We start from the raw sequence: 17,155 nt of genomic DNA on the forward strand, positions 1-17,155 counted from the left end.
CCGCGCTCCCCACACTGCCCGGGGGCGGCCGCGGCCGGCGCGTGTGGGGGGCGAGGCCAGCGGGCGGCGGCGGCCCCGGCTGCAGCCCGGGCCCCCGCCGCCCCCCCTGCCGCCCCCGCCCGGCCCACGCCCAGAGGCCGCCCCGGAGGCCGCAGCCAGCCGCCAGGTGAGCTCGCCCGGCCGCCGCCGGGGTTGCGGGGGCTGCGGGCCGCCGGGCTCCGGGTCCCCCGCGCCTTCCCGGGGAAGGGGACCGTCGTCCCCGTCGCCGCATCCCAGCTGGCTCAACTGGGGGTGGGCTCATTGCGCGGGGTTGGGGTGGGGGGAGGTTAGGGAGGACGGCGGGGACGCCCGGACCGGCTGACCCGGGAGGCGCTCAGGACTAGGGGCACTGAGGGGGCGCGGTGCTAGGGTCCCTGCGAAGTTGGCGCCCACGCGCACCCGGGCGGGTCTCGAACGCCACCCCTTGCGCCGGGCGCGGTCTGCGAGCCTCAAAGGCCCCGGGTTCCAGGTCGCGCGGTTCCGGCCCTTGGGGCCGCCCCCTTCCCTCCTTGGCTCTGGCGGGTGTTCCGCGAGGGGGACGAGAAACTTGGAGACCTCCCGCAGGAGTTGTCGGAGCGACCTGAGAGCGCGGTGCCCGCCGACCCCCCGGGACGCCGGGACCCCCCGTCGGTGATCTGGATGGGTGCTTTATTTATTTTTTTCCTCTTTGATTTTCAAGGAAAAAAAAAAAAAGGCTCTGTGATTGTCCCCATCTTAAGGGGAAGTTGAAAGTGAAGGGGGGGGGTGGTTGGTGCTGAAGGAGTAACGTTGCCCTGTGTGTAGAGTTACACATTTCCGGAGCACAGTGGAGATCATAGTGGCATCTCTTCCCAAAAGTCACTTTGATTCAACTTCGATGAGTTTCTCGTAAATGGCAACATATAGGTGGTGAGAGGCGAGAGGAAACAAGAACCAGTACAGCTGATTTGATCTCCAGTGGGATAGATTCAGTTAGCGTCTGAGTTTTAACCCAGGTTTGGAAATTTATTGAACATAAAGTTATTTTCCAGCTTTCCTTTCTCCCCTCTATCCCCCCCCCCCCCCCCCCGGGTACCCTGACTCTTCACATCCGGGCTGAAGCAGTTTCGTGGGTTGGATTTGGTTCTTTCTGGTTCCTTGCGAAACTTGGGTTCATTCTCTCAGTTTTCTCTTAGGTCTTTCAAAGAGGAAAGAGTTGTAAATGCGAATGGATGGCAGTGAAATGTGTTTAACTTCTAACTAGATATCGGTATATTATATGTAAAAATTTTTTCACATGTATGAAGTCGAAACTCCAGCAATGTTCTAAAAGAATTAGCATCGTTGATTTTTGGCACAAAGGCAAAAAAAGAACCCCAAAAATTACTTTGAGTGATGATTCTGAGTTATAATTTGACCTCCCCAAGGGTGTGAAGCCCGTCTTGGCTTAAAATAATACTGACTTAAAACTCTGTGGGCGCATGGGCATCAGGCCTGGTTCATTTTCTTGGTTTTAGGAGAGAAAATACTTTAACCAAAGGGAGACTTACTTTAAATCTTAGGTCCGATACACTGTAGATTGGAAGTGTACATTGATTATCTATATATCCCAACTGCATTTTGGTGGGGATGGTTGTATAAAAGATAATGGTCAAGGGGTGAAATGATGTTCTGTGTAAACTACTTGTTACTTCACCTTATCATATAATGGTTTTGAAACAGTATCTAGTGATTTAAAATAATCTTTAGTTTGTTTATAGCAGAGTATCACTACCCCTTGTAACTGTTAAATTTTCACGAGACATTCTCTCTCATATTCATAGATGGAGTTCTGGACAAAAACTTTTATATGTTCATTTTGTAACTTAAAAATATGGTGGACAACGCAAGAAATTTTGTAAAGCAGTAAGAAAAGGAGAGATCTGAAAGTTTAAAGTTTGAGAGATACCTAAAAAAATAAACATTTCTGAAAGTTCTTGATCCAAGTGGTTTGAAACACATCCAAATTTGAGCCTTTGTGAAATTTTTAAAAATCTACTTTGCCAGCTACTCAATTTAACTTGGTTCTGCCTGACAAAGATCTATGTGTTGAACATTTAAGAATTCTCTTAATTGACTTTTCTTCATATCATGTATAGTAAAATGACATGTTTTAGTAAATTTTAGTAGTCTTTTTTCATATAATTATATCTTAATATGTTTGTGAATGTTAAACTAGGAAGGACTCAAGCCTTAGGCCATACTAATGTTTCTTTCATTTATAGGGAAATCTTTAGGCAGAAAGAAGTAGCAGATTCTGAGCTGTAACAAAACGGATTTGGACTTTGAACTTAAATAATCTTAGATTGGGTGATTTTATGTCATTAGATTGTTGGTTTCTTGGAGACTATGGGAGTCTAGTTACAGAAATTTGAGTGTTTATTTAATATTAGCCTTTTGAAATGATAAAGGATGATGAGAGAGCTGGCTTTAATATCTTTACCCTGGTCCTATGAAATGATGTAGACATTTCTTGCAGTATGTTTTTAGAGCAAATGTTGTTCTGGTGTCTTTGGACCTCTAGGGGGTCCATGAATGGGCTTCGAGAGACTCCTGAACTCTGTAGTTGTGACCAAACTTTTTTGTTTTTATATGTGTCCTTCTAGGAAAAAAGTCTGTGGTTGTGTTATAAAAGAGGTCTAGAGCCCCAAAATGTTAGAGTTATGTTCTTATTGAATAAAATGGGAGTTAGAATAATCCTTAAAGGGAAGAAAAAAGGAAATACATATCTTTGTGCCCAGTGTTTTCTGTTTAAAGTTGTCTTTAGCCTAGACATGTGGTCTTAGAGGTGCAAAAACACTTCCATTTTGTTGCCACAGCAAAGCATTGCCTGTTAGTTGATAAACCATATACACACATAAAGGGCTTGACATGCTAGTCCTGGGTGCATTGTGGCTGTTTTTAAATTTAAAAAATTTAGAGCAGATAGATTGATGGTTGATAAGCAGAGATCTGATCTTGACAGCCAGCCCTTAGAGAAAATGGTTCACCCTGTGCTACTCTCTTAGGGCTCTCCAGCAAATCTGAAATGCGACTGGGAAGTAATCATTCTGAGAAAATGTGTTTTTGCCTTGGCCAAACGGCAGAGCATGGTGGGAGTCTCATCAAAACAGACTCAAGTTCAAATCTGGCTTCTTTCATTCACTGTAGCTACTTTACCTACCTGACCCTCCCAATTCCTCATCTGGATAAAACCTGTGACAGTAGAGGTGTAAGGAGTAGGAATGAAGTTTCCTGTGTAAAAAAAACCTCTCCTCATATGGCCCATATTAAGGACTTGGGAGCTAGATGCGATAACCACTGATCAACACAGGAATGAACGTGTATAAACATGGTACATGGTAATGATACATATTAGTTCCCAAATAATAATGGAAATATTAACAAGTTGAAACATTTTTAAAAGATTAGGTTTTCAAAAATGAGTTAGGATTAAGTGATCCTTACTTTGTAGATATCCGGGAGAAAGTTGAAGGAAGATGGTAGTGTGTTTGGTAAAGGTGAAGACATGGGTACTGGGCAGGAAGAGACAGTAGCAGCCCGCCAGTATCATAGCTGCGTCTTTGTATAAGATTCCATTTAACTTCTGCTCTTCACTTGCAATTTAAATGAAAATTTTAAACTAAAAAACTGTCCTTATACTTTCCAGCCCATTGTCTCTGAAAGTGTTTACTCACCTCCTTGTGTTGGGGACCCTCATAGGTACTCCAGGGACTTCATTAGTGGAAGCTACCTGTAACTTTGTCTAATTCTGGCATCTTTGAAATGCCTCCGCAGTTGGGTACCTGTATCGATTTTTTTTCTCAACAGGGAAAAGAGTCTGGAAGAACTGAATTGTATTTTCCTATCTTTAAGCATTGAAAGAAGAGAAGGTAATTATGAGTAAGAAGAGAGATATGAATAAAATACTTGTAATATTTACGGCTATAAGAGCAAACTTGTTTCCACTGTTTCTGTGGCCTTTTTTTTCCCTTTTATTTATTCGTGGTGACCATTCATTCCTACTGCCTTTGAGTAGGGTAGTGGTATGAACGCAAGCTCTTACTGGGTTTGACCCCCATTTCCTAAGCTTTCTGATTGTGCTCAGCTTGAGCCAGCCAGCCTGAGTCTGGAGGAGGTGAGCATTAGATGAGATAATAAAAACAAAAGACTTTGCTCAATCCTAGGCCCCTAGTATAAATGCTTAAAAGTGGTAGCCGGGGCGCCTGGGTGGCTCAGTGGGTTAAAGCCTCTGCCTTCTGCTGGGGTCATGATCCCAGGGTCCTGGGATTGAGCCCCAGGGCGGGCTCTCTGCTCAGCAGGGAGCCTGCTTCCCTTTGGGTCTCTCTGCCTGCCTCTCTGCTTACTTGTGATCTCTGTCAAATAAATAAATAAAATCTTAAAAAAAAAAAAAAAGTGGTAGCCATCTTGAGGATGGTTTCTTTCTTGTCTTTTTTGAAGGAAAAGGTAGTATATTCTTTCAGAATATTCCCATAAAAACCTTTAGGGATCATCCTGTTTTCAACACATAAAAGCCTTCCACATCTTTCTTGTTACCATGGGCAGGTAGCCCAGCATTTGCAGGACCTATTAGACCTGTCTGCTGTTCTTGGCAGTGGGGTTGTGTTCTCTGTTAGGCTGGCAGGTTATGTCTAAATCCTGACTTTCTCGGGGGGGGGGGGGGCAAACCAATAAGCGTGCACAGGTTTGGAGCCGTGATCCATCCATGATTTTTTGGCCTAGAACAGAGATCAGCAAACTTTCTGAAAGGACACCATAGTAAATATTTTCCAGTTTGTCAGCATCCCCTTTCCCCCACCCCCCATCTCTCTGTTGCACCTGTGCAACCCTACCAGTGTATTTAGAAAGCAGCCAGAGACATAAGTGAATGTCCATGGCTGTGTTCCACCAAAGCTTTTTGGACACTGACACTTGAATTTCATGTAATTTTTATGTGCCATGAAATAAGTTTTTATTTGTTTGAACCATTTGAAAATGTTAAAGCTCTTCTGGGCTGGTGATATGTACAGCCAGCAGATGGATTTGATCATAGGCCAAAGTTGGCTGACCTCTTTCCTGGAAGAATGTTAGACTCCTAAGTCCTGTAGGTCTGTGGCTTCACCAAGCTATACCACCCCACCTCACCCCACCCCTACCAATGCATACAGATTGTCTTTTGCCTCCTCATGTATTCCATGCTTTTGATATGGCAGCATTATCTAAGACTCCTGTCTTCCCCATTGGGATGAAACTGCCCATCAGGTTAGTTGTTCTTAGTTATAATGTGTGGCCTTCCCTTCTTAGCACATGTATTGTTATATCACCATGAAGTTTTATTTATTGCTAAAAGTGTTCTCACCTTGCCCAGTTTTCCATAAGACTTGATGTTTGAACCCTGTCCTGCATGATGGTTTTGAAAGGAATCTATGCCTTTGGAGCTGTCTCATGCTTCAAGTTCCTCTTCTCCCCTTGTCCTGGAAAGGACATAATGGATACTAGGCCCTCAGGCTGCTAACTAGACACTCTTACCTTAAGGAAATCTGTAATTGGACTCCCCCACCCCCTTTCCAAACCAAACCATGTTTGGTTAAGAAAAGCACACAAAGATTCCTCTTGTGCTCCAACCCCTGGAGATTAGCTCCAGGATTGATGTGTACAGAGCATGTAGATGTGTATGTCTGTGTGTAATTTCATCTGGCCATCACTGAAGCTCTGAGGGCTGCTCCTTTTAGTTTCACCTTTTCTTTCTCTATCTCTTGACCCTTCCCTCTTGGTCATTGTATGGGATGCAGTTTGGTGACCTGGTAATTGCTGTAACTGACTGGCTTATTTTTTGCCTCCCTGCCTTTTAACATTCCCTACTAATTTGCTTGTTTTGCAGCAGCTATGTTCTTTTTGGAGTAACTTTTCAAAACATGCTGAAGTTATTGGGTATTTTAGAATCTTCCCCCTTCTAAATGTAAACCGTAATATCAGGGTTATACATCAGTTATTTTAGATATTTAGAGATAAGATGCTGTTTTTAAAATATTATGCCATTTTATGTAGTAAAATGTATGTAGATAGTAGTAAAATATGTTATTACTCTTAAATTTTAAGCGTTTCCTTTTTAAAAGGTAAACTTGGTATATACTTTTTAGATGACAATTTGGGCAATATGCACCCAGAGTCATAAAATGGCAAGTCAACATCCAGAAATTTATCTTAAAGAATTGGTCACATGTGTGTAGATGGGTGTACCAGACTGCTCACTGCCCTATTTTTTTAAAAATAGCAAAACATTGAAAGTAATCCAAATGCCTATTAATAAAGGATTGATTAGGTCCATAAGGACCTACCCATGCAGTAAAATACTGTATAGTCTGTAAAAAGATGATGCAGGGGTGCCTTGTCAGCTCAGTTAGTAGAGCATGCAGACTCTTAATTTTGGGGTTGTGAGTTTGAACCCCACATTGGAAATAGAGATACTTAAATCTTTTTAAAAACTGATGCAGGTTGATATTTGTTGACATGGAATGATGTTTAAAAGAAAGAAGGTAGCATGAGAATAGGTATAATGTGTGATTTTTTTTTAAACGATATTTAAAAAGATTTTATTTATTTATTTGCCAGAGAGGGAGGGAGAGAGTGCGCACAAGATGGGGAGGGACAGGCAGAGGCAGGCTCTATGCCAAGGAAGGAGGCCGTTGCTGGACTTGATCCCAGGAGCCTGGGATCATGAGCCCAAGGCAGGCACATAACCGACTGAGCCACCCAGGTGCCCATTTTAATGTTTGTTTTGTTTTGTTTTTAAAGGTGGGAAAAAGGGGCACCTGGGTGGCTCAGTGGGTTAAAACCTCTGCCTTCTGCTGGGGTCATGATCCCAGGGTCCTGGGATCCAGGCCCACATTGGACTCTCTGCTCTGTGGGGAGCCTGCTTCCTCCTCTCTCTCTCTCTGCCTGCCTCTCTGCCTACTTGTGATCTCTGTCTGTCAAATAAATAAATAAAATCTTTTAAAAAATTAAAAAAAAAATAAAGGTGGGAAAAAGCCCTGGTTAAGAAACCTAAAAGAAAGTATCTTAAAGGATATACATCGAGTAATATGAACTTGTTATCTCTAGGTAATAAGATTGTGGGTGATTTTTTAAAAAATGGTTTTCTCAATTTTTCTTTTCATGTAGCATGTGCTTCTGTAATCAGGAAAAAATAAAACTATTGAAGAATAAATATAGTAATTAAAATATCTCCTATTTGTGGCTAATTAACTCTATGGCTAATTTCCTTCATATTCTATTGTATTAGAAATGAAATATGCTTTCTCATATACCTTAGAAATGTTTACTCTTTTACTAATAAGCAAGAATATTTTTAGACTTTTCTAACAAGAAAGAAAAAAAATCCACAGAGGACTAAATAACAGCTTTCAGAAGAAACTCACTGAAACACAGACATTTACATGGTAGTATGTTGTGCCTTCTTTCTTGCTGTGGAAGTTTTTCCTCCATTGAGATTCCTGTAAAATCACAAGGAGTTCATATGTATGGAGACAGTATAGTGTAGTGTTTAAAAGCCTCAGCTCCACTAACTACAGTCTATGTTACTTTTAGCCATTTATGGCCTCCGTCTCCTCCTCTGTAAAATGTGGGCAAAACTGGGGCACCTAGGTGACTCGGTCAGTAGAGCACACATGCAGCTCTTGATCTCGGGGTCATGAATTCAGGCCTCATTGAGTGTAGAGCTGAATGAATGAATGGATTAATGAATGAATGAATGAAAATGTAGGCAATGCCTTGCTAAGTTGTGAAGATTAAATGAAGCAAGTGCTTAGCGGAGTCCCAAATACTTAGCAGTAACTAAGGAGGAAGAAGTGGTGGGACAAATAAGGGTATATAATATAATAATAATAATAATAATGACAGGGATGATAACAATATTGGCTGCTAATATTTCCCTCCTTCTAGAGGCTTGCATGAAGGCAGAGCCTTGTTTGCCACATTCACCATCCTAAACCCTCTAGCTACTAGACTTGGTACCTTGACCAAGATAGGAGTATCGTCTAGGTTCACTTAGTCATCAGCCATGCTCCCTTTAGTGTACTATCTCTGTGTGCACTACCAGAAAAAGTGTTCAGGGGCTGACAATTCACTGGTCTTTACAGAGTTGGTACTCCATAAATATTTGTTGAATGCATGGTGACCTAAGCAAGCCTTCCTCTTGACAGTGATAGTGAACTTCTAAAAGAGGGTTTTGGTCATCTTTAAAGTAATATGGAAGAAGATGTCAGGTGCAAAAACTGTTAAAAGGGAGAATCTGTTCTGATTTCCAATATTTGAATGAATCATAGAAATTTTGTTTCACTTTTTTTTTTCTGTCAGTCTTAGCTCAGCTCAGTGCACCTGCATCCTTGTGGTGTACCTGTGATAATTTTAGAAATTTTTCACTTTATTTTCACTTAAATTATTCTGGTGTGGGGATATGTTTTACTTTCTACCCTAAACACCCAAGTTCTGAGATACATTTCAGTGTTCTATGAAATTAGAAACATTGACCTGGCCATGAAGAATGAGAAGTATAACTACCATCTGGCTGTGACATACTCATTTGCAAACACTGGGGCTTTGGGTTTGTTTGCAGGAAATTTTAGGAAATGCATGGAATAAAAAAATGTAGAAATACTATGATAATTGATGAAGTGTACCTATCAATTACATATTGCAGAGTAAGAAGAACCCACTCTAAAACTTTGTGACTTAAAGTGATAACCATTTATTTGCACAAAATTAGGGCAGGAGAGTTCTTCTACTGCTCCCGTTTAGCCTGAGGTCCCTAATGTGGCTGTTACCATCTGAAGTCTCCTGTCAGAGCTGATTGGTCTCGGGATCTAGCTGGGACAGCTCTTGTGACCACCAAACGATCTCTTCCAGCAGCTAGACTGGGTTATCCTCACACAGAGATGTTGTGTTTCAAGGTGAGAGCTACAAGGCTTCTTGAGGTATGGGCTTAGAAGTCACACAGGGTCACTCAGCTACATTGTGTTGGTCAAGGCAAACCACAACCCCTGTCCAGATTCAAGGACTGAAAGTAGGTACCACCTTTTGATGGAAGATGCTGGAAAGTACATTATCGTAAGTCATGCTGACAGCAGTTGGGGGGGGGGGTGGGTTACCGGGCAGTGGGCAGCAATACTGTTGTGATCATCTTTGGGAATAGTATGCCCTTTGCTGTTGTGTATTAACCCTCCTTTAACCCATGACTGATAAACTCTATGGTGAGGCGTAGTGGTAAGTGCTTCCCTGTGTTATCTTTTGGGATAACAGCTTTGTGAAGTAGGTACAGTTATGACTCCCATTTTAAAGTTGTGATAAGTGAGCCTTGGGGAGGTGATGTAACTTGCTCTAGATCTTTTACCTAGTTAGGGGCAGATCCTAAAAGTCATGAAAAGTTTATCCCTGAACCAGTGCTTAGATCCATTGCTCAAGAAATTTGCATGGGGCGGGGAGCATATCTTTAGGAATCTCAAAAGAAAAATCCAGTGTCTTAAAATTTTACATGAATTCTGTATTCTACTCCATGATACATCCCTTTGTTTCACCATAAAACTAATATTTTAAAATTACTTGTCAAATTTTACCTCCCAAATCTTTAAGAAAATAGATTCTCCTTGACTGAAAATAATAGCTAATCAGCTAAAAGTCTTCAGTTGTAAGTAGTGGAAACAAAATCGGAGTACCCTAAGCAAAAACAGAGGTTACTGAAAGGATGTGGTATAGCTCCCTGAATTGACAATAGAGCTGAAGAAGCAGGCCTCAATACACAGTCTTCACAGGGTGCTGGCCTTACTAACCTTCCCAACTCTTCATAACTCCACCCTCTGCTGAGAGTGTATCTCTTAGGGTCAACTTGGGTCTGGGAAGGTGCATTGTTTCCTGCTTCACCAAGAAAGTACCTACTGGTGGTGGGGGGGGCAGTGGTGGGGGTATGTGCGGTTTATTCCCCAGCAGGGGAGTGAATGCGGGGCTGATAAAACCCAACAGATGTCCACTATCTGAACTTTCGTGCAAGCTGCTGTGTGCATATTGATCACATTACTATTTGCAATATGCTGATGGCTCCTGGTTCACCCCTTTCCCTCTTAACCCCACATGCCTCTAAAGGTTCTTAAGCCCCAGTTTGAGAAAACTTTTGTAACTCCGCCATCTATTTCCGTTTCTACTAATAAGTGCTTATCATTCCAAGGACAATAACATTTATCCATTTTTTTACATAGTGCTCTTTTCTATAATTTCCCTGATTTTTACTATTTTTATTTTCTAAAGATTTACTTATTTTAGAGGGGGGAGGGCAAGGGGCAGAGGGAGAGAGAACTTCAGGCAGGCTCCGTGCCTCATGTGAGTCCAAAATGGGGCTCGATCTCATGATCCTAAAGCCATGACTTGAACTGAAATAAAAAATCAGACGCTTAACCAACTAAGCCAGCCAGCACCCCATTTCCCTGATTTTTAAAAGAAAACCATATGAGCTATGGTTTATAATTTAGCCATTTATTGGTAACAGGGTTTCCGTTAGGAACAGTTTTACCTAGTGCATAGTAAGATAAATTCAGTTATTGGCTCCTGCTCTAAATGTTCCCACACTGCCGTGCTTCTGTTTTTCTGTCTTCTCCAGGTGTCTAGTGGCTTTCTTTGTAACCTTGCTAATACTTAAAAATGAATATTTTTGACTTTACAGTTTATGGGTCAAAGGAACAACCTACATTTATATAGCCGTTAGTTATTAACCCATGTTTCTAGTGCTAAAATGTTGTGCAAATACAGTGATTTTTTCAGAGCATTTTCATGTATCTACTATCTTTTTTAATCTTTTGAAGTCAAAGACAAGGATATTTTCCCTAATTTTCAGCTGAGCATATGTTTTAGAAGAGGTAAGCAATTTCCCCTGCAACATAGGACTGTTGGCAGGAAAACCTGGGTATTCTGACTACCTGTGCCTTTGCTGCAAATGGTTCAAGAACACTGGTTTCCCAGTTGGAGAAGTCTCTTCTGGTTTCTTAGGTTTCTGGGCTGAATTGGAGATGGGATATATTGGAATATATGTTGGGACATGGGTGTGTCATGGAGGTATCTAGTCGTCACCTTGGCCATTAGTTGCCACTTTTGTTTATTCTTGCTTTGGAGGCCTGGCCTCTTTTTATGTCCCCACAGATAGCCAGATGAGAAGCCAGTTTGTCCCAACTCTTCTTGCCATGATTAGCTGGTTTTGAAGTACCTCTTGGAGCCCTTCAGTCTGGCCTTTCTTACTTCCCCACGGTGTAATTACCACCTTGTGGTGTAGTCACTTGTCTTCCCAACCCCTGGACTCTTCTTTTTAATGGTCTGCTCTGTTTTCCGCTGTTTAGGCCCACCACTACAAGGGATTTTGAGAGGAGTGCTTGACACTTTTGTTTAATTAGGGTCTCTAGACAGGGTTCTGTTAACAATAGGGTTGCATGTTAGGCCCTTCCCCCTTGCTTGTAAAGTTTCACTATAGTCTGAACCATTAATGTGATCACAGTGTTAATACGGTAGTTCTTATTTGGCCAGAACTTTTTGTAAATAGAGACATCTCGACTTTTCTGTAGCTTGTAGAACCTTGTCCCAACATTTAACATTAATTTTTAAATTGTCTTTTTCTAATTTATTTCAGGTGCTGATTTCTACAGCTCCTAAACATGTTAACACTTAATACTAGACAAAAACTGTCTTTATTTCTCTTGCATTTCTAGTTTGTCTCATGGTCTCCTTTTTGCAGGCATTTTGAAACCTTCAGAATCCTTGAACTTAATCCTGAGAAAGTGCTAGCATAGTTCTTCGTTGAAAAGTGCATACTTGGGGTGCCTGGGTGGCTCAGTTGGTAAGCATTAGACTCTTGATTTCCATTCAGGTTATGATCTCAGGGTTGTGGGATCAAGCTCCACACTAGGTACAGAGTCTGCTTGTCCCCCTCTCTCTCTCTTTCTCAAGTAAATCTTAAAAAACTAAAAAGAAAAATACATACTTTTAAATCTGTTTATATTTATATTTTGCTCATGCTGTTAAGTGTTTGACTTCTTTAGCTTTGTTTTTTGCTGTTTTTAAGTTTTAATGTTCTGAACACAAAGACATTTTTAGTGTTTTGGAGCATAGCTCCTCTTAGTTGCTCTAAAAGGAAGTATGTAAGACTCTCTTCACAGCTCCTCCACTACCCATCCTGTTTATTATTATCGTTCTGTAGTTATAACTATAAATCATTTGGAAATCGAAGTTAGAAAAGAGACCATTTGCCATTACATTAGGACAGTTTAAATGGAATCACTTGTTCAAATTTACTAGCTTCCTGAAGCTAGTAAAAATGTTTATGGTTTTCAGGATTCCTGTGAATATATTTCAACACTATAAGACAGTAACACATGTTTAGCTATTACAGATTATGAGAACAGTAGCTACTAGAGAAGATAGTATTCCAGTTTTCTGTTTAGAACTATAATGGAGCTAAACTGAAAAATCAGTTGTCCCAGTAAACAGCAGTCACGATGTGATAGGAGGCAGGTTTCTTAGTGTGTCTCTTGCTTTAGCTAATAGCCAGCAACGATTAGCTTTCCTTTCCATAGATCTGGTGTCAAGCATTAATCAGCTGTAGACTGGAAAGTTTTTATTGGCTAGCATTTGTAAGTGGAAGAAACACCAGTCTATTTTTTTATCTGTAGTCTCTTAACCTTTTAACTACATACAATATCATCTGTGTGGTGTTCTTATAGAAACAGTTCCTTTAAAAAAAAAAAACTGAATTAGTACTGAAGTGTATGAAAATAGTAAACTCTACCCTGAAGAGTCTAAATGATGTAAATTAAGGTTGTGATGTGTACTAGAAAAAAGATTGCATGTTCAATCTAGTATTCCTGTTTTTCACATTTTGAGTAGTTTCTTAATTTTAAAACAGAAGTTATAAAATGTATTGAAAATCTTAAAATACAGAAAAACTAAAAAATATATTTTGATTTTGAGTTTTAAGAATTCCATTAAAACGGTGGGGGGTTGCCCGGGTGGCTCAGTGGGTTAAGCCTCTGCCTTCGGCTCAGGTTATGATCCTGGGGTCTTGGAGCCCGCATTGGGCTCTCTTCCAACCAGGGAGCCTGCTTCCCTTCCTCTCTGCCTACTTGTGATCTCTTTCTGTCAAATAAATAAATAAAAATCTTCAAAAAAAAAAAAAAAGCGGGGGGCGGGGAGCCTATCAGGAAGGGGCTGAGGCTGGGTCACCTTTAGAGCTCTGGGAAGGAAGAGGTTGGCCCTGGTGACCATGGTCTGATGTGGTTCGAGATTCTGCCCGGGATCAGTATCGTTACTGTGCTTTGCCATCTGCCCCTACCCCCTCATCGCCCTGGTGCACAACTACAGGTTCAGTAAGGGGGGGCAAGGAAAAAAGGGTTTCCTATTATCCCTGTCAGAGGAGTTTGATGAAAAGAGATAGGCGTGTCTCTATAGTTAATCATTACTGTGCGTCAGAGGATTTGGAGAATATTAGTTAAGGAAGCATTTTCCTGACTGACGAAGAGTAACTTGGTTCTGTTCATCTACCCATTCTAGAAGGTTATTCAGTATATTCATGTAGTACATAATAAAAACAAAAAGTTAAAAAATGAATTCCATAAAACAAAGAATTACATAAGTTTGGTATTCATAGAAAGCTGAAACTTCTGAATGCTTGCAAAGTTTTGTTTAATAACTTTGTCCTGATTGCAAAATCAAGTGTTTGACTTGTTAATCTCCTCTTAGAACAGGAAACTGCTAAGAAAAAAACAGGTGTTTGTAGAAAAATTGGAAAATTTCACAAATACACAGAAGCAGATAACAGTTACTCATACTTCTACTACCCAAAGATGCCACTACTAATATTTGATATAGATCCACGCAGCTAGTTATAGAGGTATCCTATTAAATAACCTTTGGAATGAATGCTTACAAGGAAGGATAATGAGTGGTAGAAATGTATATGTAGTGTGAACCAAATTTCTTTAGTCTCAATGCCTCTCAGGTATTGCCAAGAGCAGAGGAGAGGGGCATCTCCCCCCGCACAACCCCAGGATGGGAGAAGAGAGCTATCTTGCCCTTTAGCTAGCCTTGGCTGAAGTGAGGCAGATCATCTTTTCTGTAGACTATAGTCTATCTGTCTTTTAGCAACTCTGTTAAGCTGAGTGTCTACTGGTTGCAGAGGGAGACATTTGGAGTTTTTGGTGGAGTAGCTTATTGAATAAGCCACATCAGTTCTTTTTAAATTTTTATTTTATTTTTCTATTTTTTAAGATTTTATATATTTATTTGAGAGGGGGAAAGAGAGCGAGTGCGTGCATTGTGCATGAGAGTGCAAGAGCAGGGGCGGGGGCAGACTCCCACCTAGCAGGGAGTCTGCCTCCAGGCCCCATCCCAGGACCCCAGGATCCTGGCCTGAGGCAAAGGCAGACACTTAACGAACTGAGCCACCCAGGAGCTCCTAAGCCACCTCAGTTCTTTTCAGCCCCTTGAAGAATTCTTTAAATTGGCTCTCACTCAAAAGAATGTCTCAATATTCAGAAATAGAGTCACCTTCAGTTATTTGTACTAAGTGAGAACAAGGTGGAGCGGTTAGACACTCCCAGGTGATTTCAGTTAACATCTAACCTCAAATCCAGTCAACTTGATAAAAGAAAAATCCGAAGGAGCTCAGAGCAGATTATGGTATAAGCATATGCCAGTCCTCTCCTGTGGAAAAGAAAAGTGCTAATCTGGTCAGATCTGTTAAAGAGACAGGCAAGGCTGCACAAAGGAGAATTTTCTCATCCTGCTCATCTTTTGTCTTAGTGTAGAAGAAAAATTTATCCTGGGATGAAAGAGAGAAAGAAGGAAAGATGGGCAGGTGGCTGGTAATACAAGATGGTTGGCTCTTTTTCTGTGTTCCTTGGCCTAGTGGTAAGCAGATCCCTAGGTCTGAGAAACTAGCAAAGTGAAGTGACACACAGGACGGCTTCCCCAGGCAGTGATACAACTTCTTGGTGTTCTGTGTGAAAATACAATGGTGGCTTTGATCCCATGCCCTTGGTGAGAGGAAACCCAGGGAGAAGTAGGAGGAAGTAGCATCTCTTTGTAAACGTTTTATTCTTGACATGTAACAGACTCCCGCCTAGAGAATTGTGTCAGCCTCTCCATTCTGCCAGCTGTCCTTCAGGAGTGCCTGCCTGTGTTCTCCTGCACTGACCAGTTTAAAAGGGTCATTTCTGCCTGAGAATTTTAAGAGCTTACATGCAGTGCTTGGTATGAAGGAATTGCTTTGGAAGATGCGCAACCATTGTGATGATAACTGCTATATGCAAAAGAGGGAGATTGCTGGTTTTACAAGTCTATGGTTTGAATACTTAGGTCGGGCAAGAAACAGGGCTCATTGAGATGGTTCTGGAGACTAATGAAAGGATTATTTTCAGAGGAATGCCGGAGTTATGGGTGACAGTGTGTCTCCCGTCATCTATGGAACCAAGCGCGATGGAAAGCCATTATCACTGTTAGGTCCAAAGGAGCAAAGAAGAATTAGCTTTACTGGAGTTTAGTGAGAGGGCTGGAGCCGCGGGGGGGGGGGGGGGGGGGTCCTGGAGGATTCAGCTGATGCCTGAATGTGTAGCCAAGAGCAGAGAGGGAATAAGGAAGCAGTACTCCCCCACTTTCTTTCCTCTCTCTCTCTCTGATCTTCTTCCGGTGCCTTCAGTTGGCCAGACTCACCTGGAGGCCTGCTTGCTTTAACCCAGTGATTCTGCCCATAAAGGCCAAGTCTTTGGGGGCACAGAGCAGGGCCAGAGTGGTTGAAAATTGGTATAGCCATGGGGAGGGGACTATCAAATGGAGAGTTACTAGCACACCCTAGTAACTTATGCGTAATTGCACTTTCCTCATGTTAGCGCATCATTCTCATCTCTTGAAGTCCTGGAATAAACCTTAAAGCAGGTGAACTATTGATTATGACTCAGTTGTAATCTTTTAATAGAAATAGTCCAAGCAGTTATCCTACCCATATCAGATTAATTATTCAAAGAAATAATCTGAACCCTTCTCAGAAGAATTGGAAAACCACTGAAAGACCTGTTGGGGCATTTTGTTCTTGACTAAAATTAAACTAAGATTAAAAAAATATGCATGTGAACTGTACAAGTGATATATCCTAAAATACAAAAATTGTACTTTTAATCCCACATTGGTGAAGGTTTTTTGTTGTAAGCTGCCAGAATGCCCTGGCGGGCTCAGTCCTTAGAGCATGCAACTCTTGATCTTGGGGCTGTGATTTCAAGACCCTGTTGGGTGTAGAGATTACTTAAAAAGAAAATCTTTTTTTTTTTTTTTTTTTTTTAAGTTGCAAAAGGAAAGTGGAACTTTTTCTTTTAAGTCCCTGTGTATTATCCCTTCAGATCTGTTTAACTAAGGTGGATAAAATGGCATGAAAATTCTTACTCAACCAATCTAGAAATATAAGAAAAGATTTTAAGCTATTAAAAGAGGGTCTGTTTCAATCCATGAATTGATTGAGCACTAGGCATTGAGAAATGTACAAATAATGCTTACTTGATTCTGAAACTTAAGACTAAACAGTGAAGAGAGAGGTCTACATCCAACTATAGTAATCAGTGATAGGTCCTTGAATAGAAGCATCAGCTGTGAGATCTATAAGAGGGAGAAGAGGTTTAATCTGTATTTATCAGCGATTCTTTCCAATCTCACAAATATTTATTAAAAGTTTACACTTGGCATGTGTTAGAAATATAGATGATAAAGATACCAAAAGGCCCTGAACTCCAAGAGCTGGGATTAGTTAACCTTTTCATACTCTTTCATCAAGAGCAGACAGTCTTTTGGTGGCTTCCCAATACTTTCAGGCTGGATGGTATTCAAAATCCTTACCATGTCCTTCTGTGGTCCTCTGATCTGGCCCCACCTCTATCTCCAGCCTCCTCAGGTGCTCTGACCTTTTAGTTCTTCAGTCAAGCCATACTTACTAGAATCTTTTCTCCTGAGATATCCTTTGCCTCGGGTCTCAGCTATACCCTCATCTTAGAACACCTTTTTTGCCTCCTGCTCCCAGTTTAAATGCTACCTCTTCACAGGATCCTTCCTTGACCTTTCAGATAAAATC

The 17,155-nt window shown here is 41.3% G+C and overlaps 1 protein-coding gene across 2 annotated transcripts in view; it reads left to right on the forward strand.

Moving 5' to 3' along the window:
• The first annotated feature begins 3 nt into the window (after positions 1–3).
• ATXN7 (ataxin 7) overlaps positions 4–17,155 on the forward strand; it is a 138,000-nt gene continuing 120,848 nt past the window's right edge. The window contains exon 1 of one of the 2 annotated variants that reach the window (XM_059161416.1): positions 4–166. The gene's annotated coding sequence lies outside the window, so the exon portion shown is untranslated. Of the gene's footprint in view, positions 167–520; positions 683–17,155 lie in introns of those variants that run through there. The other variant, XM_059161419.1, reaches the window with a different exon arrangement.

Source organism: Mustela lutreola, chromosome 2 (assembly GCF_030435805.1).
Source record: "Mustela lutreola isolate mMusLut2 chromosome 2, mMusLut2.pri, whole genome shotgun sequence".
In the NCBI taxonomy this organism is placed as follows: Eukaryota; Metazoa; Chordata; class Mammalia; order Carnivora; family Mustelidae; genus Mustela; species Mustela lutreola.